General features: G+C 35.8%; 1 pseudogene across 2 annotated transcripts in view; it reads left to right on the forward strand.

Annotated features, from left to right (window-relative positions):
- Positions 1-12,789, forward strand: part of LOC143245286 (FMRFamide receptor pseudogene) — a 105,411-nt pseudogene that overhangs the window by 18,950 nt on the left and 73,672 nt on the right. The window contains exon 1 of one of the 2 annotated variants that reach the window (XR_013025556.1): positions 1,163-1,378. The exons of the other annotated variant lie outside the window; for it this stretch is intronic. The product of XR_013025556.1 is annotated as an FMRFamide receptor pseudogene, transcript variant X2 (transcript). Of the gene's footprint in view, positions 1-1,162; positions 1,379-12,789 lie in introns of those variants that run through there. 2 annotated transcript variants of the gene reach the window in all.

Genomic DNA, 12,789 nt, shown 5'->3' on the forward strand with positions numbered 1-12,789 from the left:
AAACTTTAAAATACCCAAAGAAATCACTTGTGAAATAAAAAAACACCATTTATCTTGCATCACGTATAGAAATTGAGTCGCCAATATGTAGAACACATATAAACAACTGTTGGAGAGCGTTTGGTTTGAATTTTGTGCATAGGTACACCAGGGCTATCTGCGCTTGCCGTCCCTAATTCTGTAGGTGTAACACTAGAGGGAAGGCAGCTAGTCATCACCATCTACCGCCAACTCTTAGGCTACTCTTTTACCAAAGAATAGTGGGATTGACCGTAACATTATAACGTCCCCACGGCTGAAAGGGCTAACATATTAGGGGTAACAGGGATTAAAACCCGCGACCCTCAGATTACGAGTCGAGTGCCTTAACCACCTCTCCATGTCGAGCCTGGAGAACGTTTCAACCACCATAAATCTTTCATTAACAAGGAAAATATCTCTCTGTTGGTCAACACTAACCAACCAAGTCATTTCGTTGATAATGTTACTGTCATTGTTATTGAAACAGGATTCAAATCTAAAGCAGACAGATAAATAACCGAAGCTTATTGGATTACTAATCCAAACACTGTTCAACATTCCGGAATTAATCTAGATCCAAAAATTGGTGATATCCGTTTATCGGTTTCATATCTGTTAGAAAGATAATTTTGAACATTTGCATGTTTTTTCACATAATATGAAAACTGAATTTCGTAAAACTTGCTATTTGTTTTAAACAATTTTTAATACCTGGTCTTATAAATTGATTTGTATATGATATATTTTAATCAGTCACCAGGTGTCACCTTTATTCTACTTAAACACTTAAGTATAGTTTTACTTTTACCATTTCGAAAGTCATCTATCCCTAAAGTCTTTTCACACAAACTTTCGCCATCGGATACATTGTACCGGAAATGTGTGTGTCTTCTCACAGCAAAGCCACATCGGACTATCTGCTGAACCCACCGATGTGAATCGAACCGCTGATTTTAACGTTGTAAATCCGCAGACTTACCGCTGTACTATTGGTGGGCTGTACCGAAAATAAGAGGCCTACAACAGTGTATAGAAAAAAAGACATTTCCTGGATAACCGGATGACCTTCATGATGTTAATAAGCTCCCTACATATAACACCCATTGAATTACACCATCAATTTCACTTTGCTCCTGAAAAAAGACAGCTCAAATGATGTGAAATTTTGTCCAATTCGGTAATAAAAAACAAGAAATATAGATTTCTTAGGGATACAAAAACAAGTTTTTTTGGTACCAAGAACTAAAGCTGTACCACGTTGAAGCATTTCCATTTTACTCTGAGCTTTGAAGTACTTTACCCTCGTAACCTTCATTGTAGCACTCACTTCATTTAGATAGACAAATACGTCCGAAAGGTAAGCCACTTTCTGTATCCAGCATTTGTCCCTTAGTTTGTATGCAAGTTCAAAATGACATTCAGATAAAAAGAAACCTATCTCCACACGCAGTTTGTAAAACCGAACAAACCATTGGACTTCAGTATAAAGCAGCAAATGTTTATATAAGCTTCCCATATCTTCACCGAGTAAACTGAAGATCCCACATTAAGTGGTCTTGATTTTATAAAATTAACTATTTTTATGACATCACCAATACCTCTTCTGGTATTCGTTTCATTACAAGTGCATGACGATGAAGACAGCAGCGGATACTCTCAATGTCCGGGTTTTTATGCGTGCCACTGCGCCTGAAAATTTTCCAATCATAGATGCAGCCCCATCAGTGCAAATACTTAAGCAAAGCTGCCATTGGGTAACACGTTCCTCCGTAAACAAATCGATCAGTTTAAATATTTCTTTGCCTGTTGTTTGAGTCGTCAAAAGTTTGCATATTATTATGTCTTCTTTAAAACTAGTTTCGTGAATATAACAAACAATCATAAACAGCCTGTGACATCTGTTGATTCATCCATCTGAAGCGAAAAAGTTGGACTCGCTTTATTAACTTCGTTAAGCAATTTTCTGACATATCCTTGATTCTTCGAGGCACAGAATCAATGTTTTTTTAAAAAACACTTTTCATCAATCGTGCTCTCTACCTAATCTTTTGCGCATGATTTTATCAAAACTTCTGCAATTGTATGAGCTTCACGTGGTTTTTCAATACGGTAACTAACACGATATGTAGCAATTAGAGCACCTTTGTTGTCCTCATGGACAAACAAACGAAATGTAGCTTTACTTGTATTTAATTGCAAACACTTTCTTTGGAAATATTTGGAAGTTGGATTTTTAATTGGGAGTGTTTGGTTTCTAGATGTTTTAACTCTGCTGGATTCAAACTGCTGTTACTCAGTACTGTTCCATATTCAACACACAACCCACCAGGTCCATCTTCATTACCTGTCCATGTAAAACCATATTAAATAAAACTTTCATCACACTTTCTTTCATTTTTTGTTTCACTACTTCTTGCGTCATCCTGTGTTGAAGTTCTGCACACGACGATAACGCCTTTGAATTCGTTTTAGGCCTAAGAATATTTTTACTCGTATCAGATTTATTACTGATGTTCAGCCACTTATCCATTATAAGGGTGACAACTAATTATTAATTTGTCTGAAAATGTATTATTATATCTTTAGCACTTCAAGAGTATTTTCACGGATACAAAATAGGTTCTTAATGAAAACTCGTACAGGCACTTTAGTTTTATTATCATACAATGTCATGCTGACCTAAGATCAGTGTTGTGTTAACGAAAACAGAAATAAGGATTTGTGGAAGAAAGGCTAGGGCACTAGAATGATATATGTTTATAAAGGAAGGGTGGTAACCTATTATTTTTACAACTTTTTAAAACAGAAACTTAAACCTAAATGTGTGTCTAAATCTCGAACGAAATGGAAAAAAAAAAAACATGACGTCATACGGGCAGATGATGTCATAGAGCCCATTGGTAACAGGTTTGTCTTATTAAACTCGGCCCGGCATCGCAAGATGGGTTAAGGCGTTCGACTCGTAATCTCAGGGTCGCGGGTTCGAATCCCCGTCACACAAAACATGCTCACCTTTTCAGCCGTGAGAGCGTTATAATGTGACGTTCAATCTCTTTATTCGTTGGTAAAAGAGTAGCTCAAGAGTTGGCGATGGGTGGTGATGACTAGTTGTCTCCCCTCTAGTTTTACTCTGCTAAACTAGGGACGGCTAGCGCAGATAGCCCTCGTGTAGCTTTGCAAGAAATTTAAAACAAACAAAGAAACATAATTAAACTACAACGAATTTAATCCAACCTCACAATTATTAATTATATTTCATATAAATATATTTTGAACTTGAAACAATTGATACGGCATTTAGTTACATCACAATGTTTCAAATTTGGACGAGTTTTAGCTATGACGTCATGTTTCATTTCTTTCGAGATTTAGCCGCTAATCCAGATCTGGCTATTAAAAGACAGTTGGTTGACTGATGTTTCATATGAAAATTACAAAGCTATCTTGCATCTCCAATGACGCATGCGATCTTGAGATGGTGCCATATCTACTTGTGGCCAGTGGTGCCATTGTAGAAGTCAATTGAGATTGTTTGTTTTGAATTTCGCGCAACGCTACTCGAGGGTTATCTGCGCTAGACGTCCCTAATTTAGCGGTGTAAGACTAGAGGGAAGGCAGCTAGTCATCACTACCTACCGCCAACTCTTGGACTACTCTTTCACCAACTAATAGTGGGATTGACCGTCACATTATAACGCCCCCATGGCTGAAAGGGCGAGCATGTTTGGTGCGACGGGGATTCGAACCCGCGACCCTCAGATTATTACTCGATTGCCTTAACCACCTGGCCATGCCGGGCCTAACTGAGACTGTATTAATACTTTTACCACGAGAACTTCCCCTAAGCTAAATAAACTCGTCTGGCGTTAGGCACAATACGTTATGAACGTGTTATATTAAAGATGTATCCTACTTTTTTGTACAGCGTAATCTGATTCAGTTTTATAGCTTTAGGAAAAAATATTAACAATCTAAAATTTCCTCGCTGAGCCCCAGATAACTATGGGGGAACCCAAGGGCTCCGGCGGAGCATGGTTTTTCAAACCATGCATTAGGACATATAATTATTAGATTGTAAGAGGTTCATGTAATTTTTTTAAGGAAATTTGGTTGTACTTTGTAGGAAATTAGTGAAATTCCTTGGGGTTTTTGTTATTATTATATTGAGATTTTCAGGCTTTGTTATTTTATCATTATTTCAATATAAAGTCAAGTAGTCTGTTAATATTCTGTTCATTACTTTAGAAGGAGTTAAGATATTCCGAAACTTTCCTAAATGAATAACAAACTAGTAATTTGTTGTGGAAATACAAGCAATAATTAATTATACATATAAGACATTTTTAAAAATACATAAAACAGGGCATAAAACGAGAATACGTCAATTGATGACTTTGCAAAAACAGTGGATTTTTTGCACTTTGTTATTTGCCCTCGTGAAACATCATATCATTTTATGCTCTTCTGTGGTTCAGCGCTAAATATCTGCGCGTAAAGCTTGGGTTTCGATATCCATGCCGAAAATAGCACAGACAGACAAAACAGAACAAAAAAGCCGATTTAATTTTGTACATTAGGAACCTTCCAAATAGTATTAATCTGAAGCCTTGTTTCACTAAACTGTAAAGGGCTTATAAGCACATGCACATGCACATGCACCAGCTCTGATGGGCAACTCAGGAATTTAATATCCGAAGGGACACGAGCCGAAACGTGGACTAATAAAGTATAAGAGATTGGAAAATTACAGAAGTCGCTTAACTAATAATAATAAATGAGGATACTTGGGAAATGATTGTGTGAATAACCTTGAACGATTAGATATTCAGATATTAGAGTAATGGTAATATGATCACGAAATTTTGTCGGGGAAAATGAAACAGAGAGCAGGGCTTTAAGAGTCTCAGTATGTGTTTTAGAAGACGCTTCAGAAGAAGCCGAAGAGGGAAACTTTGAGTGTCTGATTAAATAAAAACAGTATTTTAATATTATAAGATCGTTTACTTCTAGTATTAACATGTCTTATACATACTAATATGTGTCACAAGAATCAGATAACGAACGCCATAAAAATCACGTGGAATGAACGAACATGATCGAAAGGGTACAAATAAAGGGAAACTGCACATTTGTGGTTTTACATTTTGTGTTTTGCAGTTTTTGTTGGGACTTTTTCTTTTATAACTTCCGTCCACGGGTTTGTTTGTTTTTTGTTTTTCTTTAATTTCGTGCAAATCTACACTAGGGCTATCTGTGCTGGTCGTCTCTAGTTTAGCAGTGATAGAGTGGAGAGAAGGCAGCTAGTCATCACAACTTTCCGCCAACTCTTGGAGTACTCTTTTACCAATAAATAGTGAATCTTTTGCTAACGAGTAGTGAGATTGACCGTTACATTATAACGTCAACACTGCTGAAAGGACGAACATGTTCGATGACGGAGATTCGAACTCGCGACCCTCAGATTGTGGGTCAAGCGATTCGTAACCATCTGGCCTTGCAGAAAAGAAGAGAAAACATTCCGAGTGTTATGTAGTATTGGCATTAGTCCCTTCAACTAAAGTTTTAATACAGTGATTTAATTAAAACTTTCCTTTGTGAAAACAGCAATGGCATGCTGTAATATTAAGAATTTCGTGCCAGAGTTTCGAAACTAGAAAAGCACGACAGGAAACTTCGATGGATAATGTGTTATTTATAAATAACGTTCCAGTTCATTAACCTGTTTGTAATTTCTGTAGAGATGATAAAACGCACGAGTCGAATGTCACGCTGTTTAGCCTAGCAGGTAATATTTTCAGTTCACGAAAACATTGTTATATGATACACCGCCTAAAGAGCCCTTGGTCATAAATAACTTGCAGGTCACGTGAAGGAAATTATTGAGCAGAAAGTTTAATAGCACATCTGTGTTGGAGAATACGACACATGCGTCACAAGCAGTCTTAGCCAGTTGTGTAAACTAAAATATTCCTATTTACCACCAAAACCTTGATCTGAAGAGATCTTTCGAAGCACCTGCTAGTTGGCGATTGAAGTGTCTAACCTGAAACTGAGCTATTAACCATCACTATAACTATTTTACATACAGCTTACTGGAAAGTATATGTTAAACATAAGCACATAATTATATTTCACTGGATAAATAAAAAGTAGTTTTTATTTACACGAATCCGATGAAACGTTCAGTTAGTTGGTAAAATAATGCAATATTACAATGGTTTCTAGATTTACTGCGAACCGGTATAGTTTCTATTGTGTTTTTAATATTTTTGTGAACCTGTTTTCTGTTTACCCTGTGAAACATTGGTTATTCTTTTTCACGAACTTCTTTGTTTGTTTGTTTTGGAATTTCGCGCAAATCTACAGGAGGGTTATCTGCGCTTGCCGTCCCTAATTTAGCAGTGTAAGATTAGAGGGAAGGCAGCTAGTCATCACAACCCACCGCCAACTCTTGGAGTACTCTTTTACCAACGAATAGTGGGATTCACCGTCACATTATAACGCCCCCACGGCTGAAAGGGCAAGCACGTTTGGTGCGACGCGGATTCGAACCCGCCACCCTCAGATTACGAGTCGAACATCTTAACCCACGTGGCCATGCCAGGTCATCACGAACTTAGATGAACGTTAATAGTATTTTAACTCTATCTTTATGAACTTAACGAAAAATTGTATCGTGTTTGATTATTTTACTCTACAATTTTTCTTTCATCATGATAATTACTTTATCGGTTTTGAGAAAGTTATTTATTTAAAACACATTTTTATAAACAGACTTTCCCCAGAAATATGTTGTTTTTAAATTAAGCACAAAACTACTCAATGAGCTATCTATGTTCTGCTCAACACGGGTATTGAACCCAGATTCTAGAGTTGTAAATCTGTAGACATACCGCTGTGCGACTGGGGGCTCGAGAAATATAACAAAAATAAATTAAAAAGCGCACAGAATTGAGAGAAAAAAACACCAATTAAAATTGTGCCATTCGTGTTACTTCATTTATTAACGACCATAGTTTCTCTTATACATATATATACTGTTTAATAAATGATGTTGTTGAGAAACGTACAGTGTCTTTGTTTGTTTGTTTTTTTCTCAATTAAGAATTATGGAGTTTCGCCAGATATCAATTATATAGAAAACAATTTATATAGAAAAGCTACAATGTGACTACAATATCAATGACATTGGAGGTTACTATTTTTGTGTATAGGATGATATTGCGGATACAGCAATCAAAAGAAAAGTCACCAATCTATAAGTATTCAGCTGTATGTTCTAAAAACACTTAGGCCCAGAAAGTTATGATAAAAATGAGATAGAAACCCTATAACCCGAGTGCTTTCGAAAAGTGCACCATTTCACTTCAGGGATAAAGTGGGCGTATAAATAGTTTCGAAAAACGTAACGTAATAATAGGAAGCGTTTATTTGACGTTTCGGAATCATAAAAACTCCGTCATAAATAATGCTTAAAAATTGGAAGGAAGGCAACAAACCCTCCAAGCCCCACTATTTATCAGCTCAATAGAGAAACAAGATATCCGATTTATCTACCTTCAAAATTCTCCCAGCAGTCAAACATGGCACTGAACTTCTTATAAAATAAACATTATACATAAAAACTCGTATTTCGTCCTTAAATAAAACACAGTCTTCTCTACATTTAAATCTAGTTAAATATAAATATTTGAACTGTGTCACGTGTGTTTGTTCTCTCGTCTTATGTTCAAATTGTTGACTTCTTATATTTACCATAATTCTGTTGTAATTACAAATATTGTTTGTTTTGTAACTATATATTACTGGTGATGGAATTTTGAAGATTCCATAACCTTTAATACACGCTTTCTATATAACCTTCGTATTTTGTTTTATCATTTAGAAAAATGTTTCGAAAAGTCAACTTTAGGCTTAACTCACAAAACATTCGACTACCGATTAGAGTCAACTGCTCTACCAAAGATTTCTTCCGGAAAGCTAGCAGTTTCTCAAACTTATAGACTCGAGAGAGAAATAAAGTTGAGAAATCATTAGTTTTGTACCCGGAGGGGATTATTACAATCGACTTTGTGTGTCTTTCCGCGAGCTTACCTCGTAAACTAACAAAACGATGAACTCGAAAATTTTACACAAGATGGAAAGTCGGTATGGAGCTTCCTCTTCACTCTGGATCCAAACAATGATCCAGATTCTAGATTACTTTGAAGCATATTTTATACGAGGAGATCGGACACTTTAAAGGTTTATAGTTAATAACTCTGTAAAGTGTGATTGGATTTGTACCAAATTACAGGGGAACATTAAGACTCCTCATCAGAGTACCAAAAATGATCCGGATCACTGATCATTCTGGATCTTCCAAGGTGAAATTTGACATTATTCAATATAAACGCATGCAACCGCGAAAAGAATCAGCGGGATGAGAGCATGGAATCTTTCTGATTGCTTTTGTTTAGTGTTTTCAAAGCAAGACTTTAAATACCTTAGAATGAAGATATGGCTCTGAAAATAGCCACAACATTGTTGGTGAGTTAGGTGTTCCTTATAAAGTCACAGATTCTTATAAACACATTATAAAGTCACAGATTATTACAAAACACAAATACAGAATGAAGAACAGGAAGATCTCTATATATAATTTTTGTACTTTTACTTATTTTAAGGTGAAGCATTTGGCCCCAATTAACACGAAGTGTTGGATGTCACGATATCACTGGATATATGTTTTATTATTGAAAAGCCTCTTCAGAGACATTTTAGAACCATTCGTTGTGAAATTACTTAAGTTACGTCACTACTAATAGATATCTGATCAAAGCAAATTACTTAGATAGTTGCAAGCTAGAAATCAACTCAGTAAGGAATATATCAAACTTATCAGTCTCACCTCCATTTAAATTCGTACACTTATTGTATATACTACACATGTAACACATTCAGTTAGCGAAACCATTAACTATAAAAATCTCATGTTCTGTTGATGTTTTCACTAGGCCTGGCATGGCCAAGCGTGTAAGGCGTGCGACTCGTAATCTGAGGGTCGCGGGTTCGCGCCCGCGTCGCGCTAAACATGCTCGCCCTCCCAGCCGTGGGGGCGTTATAATGTGACGGTCAATCCCACTTTTCGTTGGTAAAAGAGTAGCCCAAGAGTTGGCGGTGGGTGGCGATGACTAGCTGCCTTCCCTCTAGTCTTACAGTGCTAAATTAGGGACGGCTAGCACAGATAGCCCTCGAGTAGCTTTGTGCGAAATTCCAAACATGTTTTTACTAGTCACAAAACACTGGGCAACACTTCAGGAGAGATGACTAGCTTAAAGAAACAAGTCCTAGTGCAAAATTCAGCAGTTTTTAAAAGTTCTTTCATACGAAATTAACTTACAAATAACTACACGAAAACGTGAGGGTTATATACACTTGTATGTTTCTTCCAGCGTGACGACAAAATTACAATCTTAAGCCTCTCACACATATGTATAATATACATACTGAAAAATTTGACAGACATGTTGTCGAGCGAAGGTGCTGTGATTCTGCTTGCTTTGGTCATTAGCTTTTACGAAAACAACTGTTAATTTCGAAGTGAAGCTAGAAGTTTGTGAGCATGTTTGTTAGCCCCGTATTACTATTTACGTTATTCCCTTTGGTTACCAGGAAATGCGTCCAATTTCATTACAATGTCTCTTTGGGTCGGAGGGTTCTCTTTCGTAAAAAATTATATTGTGTTTAATTTAATACAATCGGTGTATAATAATTCAGTACTCCGCACATCTAGCAAAAAACTAATTAATAAATTAACTGATATTGTTTATTAATTTAAATACTTCAAAAAGATTCAGTGGGAAAACAAAACAGGAATCATCTAACAGAATGTCTAGACGACTCTATAAACGATGTATTCGAAATATGAAACATATTTGTGTTTTATACGATACATTACTTTTTGACCTTTGTAATTCGAGTCATATTACAACAGCTCTGATCAGCCAGATCTGATCGATGATTGGAAACGTTTTTAAAATCACTCATATTTTGTCGATACACCCTCACAGCGACAGTGTTGTTGAGTCGATTTAACTTTACCATCAGACATAGCACTCAGAGATTACTTTAGAAATATGAATCAAACCTGAGTACTAAATACGTATGAACAAAACCCAAGTTTTAGGTATAGATGTAACGTTAGATACCTTCAGACTCTCTTTGAGTTATGAAACACTATAAAAGTGTGTTAAAAATATCAAAATCTTTGTTTGCAAATAAAGGTTTTTCTGTATAAACCCTATAAATAATTATTAAGAAAACCAAATAATTACATATACATCTTAATTAGACAGACATATTATATTATTTCATTTTTTATATCAACTAAATAGTGTTCACTCATTTTTTTTTATATATGTACGCTAGGTAATGTAAAGTGTTGGGTTTGGGTTGTTTTGAATTTCGCGAAAAACTACAAGAGGGCTATCTGCACTAGCCATCCCTAATTTAGCAATATAACACTAGAGCAGTGGTTCCCAAAAAGATTGGGAACCACTGGGCTAGAGGGAAGGCAGCTAGTCATCACCACCCACCGCCAACTCTTTAACTACTCTTTTACCAACGAATAGTGGGATTGAACATAACATTATAATGCCCCTACGGCTGATAGGGCAAGCATGCTTGGTGTGACAGGTATTCGAACCCGTGACTCTCAGTTTACGAGCACCTTAATCACCTGGCCATGCCGGGCCATTTCTGCAAGACAGAAAAAGGAACGAGTTATAAGTGGTTATATTATATTATATTACATCCCTGAGCAGAAAATGTGTTTTATTTTCCATTTAACTAATTGAAAAATTCTTTAAAGTTTACGCCGATTGGGTTCATTTGGCTCTTCTATTGTTAACCAGAGATCCATTCTACATTACAAATGAGATAACAAAGAAAAATAAACTTATATTACCAAGTGTTTTTGCTTTCATATCCTGAGCTCAACACATTAAATATGCATTACAAGTGACCCTATCTATATAGGTTTGTCAAGCTTCCAAGAAAGAAAGGATATATCACATAGATACAACAATATCACTGTATGGACGAAACTATAGATCCTATAATGTTAAATAGATTTTTATGTGACGAAGCAGCTGTCGAAAAGCCGTTCTATAATATCTTAATACGTTTTCGTACGAAAATAAAACACCTATCTCAGATAGATTTCTATCATAGTATGTGCAATCTTGCACGTTTTATTATCAACAAGTTCTTATAATGCTTGATTGACAGAACTGAACCATTTTTTTTAACCAGATAGCTCACTGAAGTGCATTCTTTCATAGGAACCATTTTATCTATAACACGCTGACCTGCACCATGCAGTAATGGCTGCTTATTCTGTAAGGCATGTAATGAAGACCGGTACTATCTAACATAGACTGATTGAAGGTTTTTATTGACAAAACTTACTGCACCTCAGGAGTATAACAAACGCTTCTTTCAGCCTTCGTTTGCAAAATGGTTATCAGCTTTTTAAGGTTATGGTCAATACAGTCTTAGCACATGGAGAATTTACCCTTCATTCATCTTTTAAGGTTATGGTCAATACAGTCTTAGCACATGGAGAATTTACCCTTCATTCATCTGTTCGTATAGTACCTAAAATGTTAATAATAAATGTGTTTCTTTGTTTTTAAATTTCGCGCAAATCTCAACACACGAAAATACAGGTACGAGGCTGGTCAATTTGACGCAGTTTAAATTCGCAGTAATTAAGTTTTTTACATAAAACAGTTTATGAGTCTTGATATAGAATCTCTTTAGATCTGTATTGTTAATTATTGGCTGATAATTCATATTTAACCCGTACTTAAGTCCCTAACTTAGCAGTGTAAGACTAGAGGGAAGGCAGCTAGTCATCACCACCCACCGCCAACTCTTAAGTTACTCTTTTACCAACGAATACTGGGATAGATTGTACATTATAGCGCCCCCACGGCTGAAGAGGCGAACATGTTTGGTATGACGGGGATTCGATTATTATTATTAAACAAGCAGATGTTACTTGCTGGTTACTGTGAATCGCAGTAAGTGTTGTGTAATTATATTCTTTAATATTCTGTTATTTTTCTCAGACATCAACTTATTCATATAAATTATATAAAGTCCCCCGTTGAGACAGTGGTCAGTATTCGGATTTACAATGCTAAAATCAGGGATCCGATTCCCTAGGTGGATACAGCAGATGTCCTGATGTGGCTTTACTATAAGAAAATACAAACAATAAATTATATAAACGGTCCAAAGAATTTCTGCTGAACCACTAGAGAGCAAGTTAATATTAAAAGTGGTAATAGTATTATAAATAATGCACTAGCACAGATGAGAGTCGTAACAACATCAACTAGAAACAGTTATCATGTTTTGTAACTTAAGGCTACGACACGTAAATTATAAACAAGGAAGAAATTGAAGTACTTAAAAGAGAAACAAAAAGAGAATTCTGAATTCACCTAAAACTCAAACTAATTTCAAAATACTCAGATCAGTCAAAAGTACTTAAATCTGAGGTTATTTGTAGTAATAAGTATTGGTAAATATTAATTAGGTTTGAATTAGGTACTCAGAACAGTTTTGAATGTATTATTTCATTATAATTAAAATCAGCATGAGATACAGGTACACAAAGTTTCAGAATGAAAGGATTTAAAACTCATGATGAATAGACCAAGTTATTTTATAGTTAGATAGTCTCGCTTGAAAGACCTTTTCGGCCGTAATCCCAAT

Source organism: Tachypleus tridentatus, chromosome 2 (assembly GCF_004210375.1).
Source record: "Tachypleus tridentatus isolate NWPU-2018 chromosome 2, ASM421037v1, whole genome shotgun sequence".
NCBI classification, from domain to species: domain Eukaryota; kingdom Metazoa; phylum Arthropoda; class Merostomata; order Xiphosura; family Limulidae; genus Tachypleus; species Tachypleus tridentatus.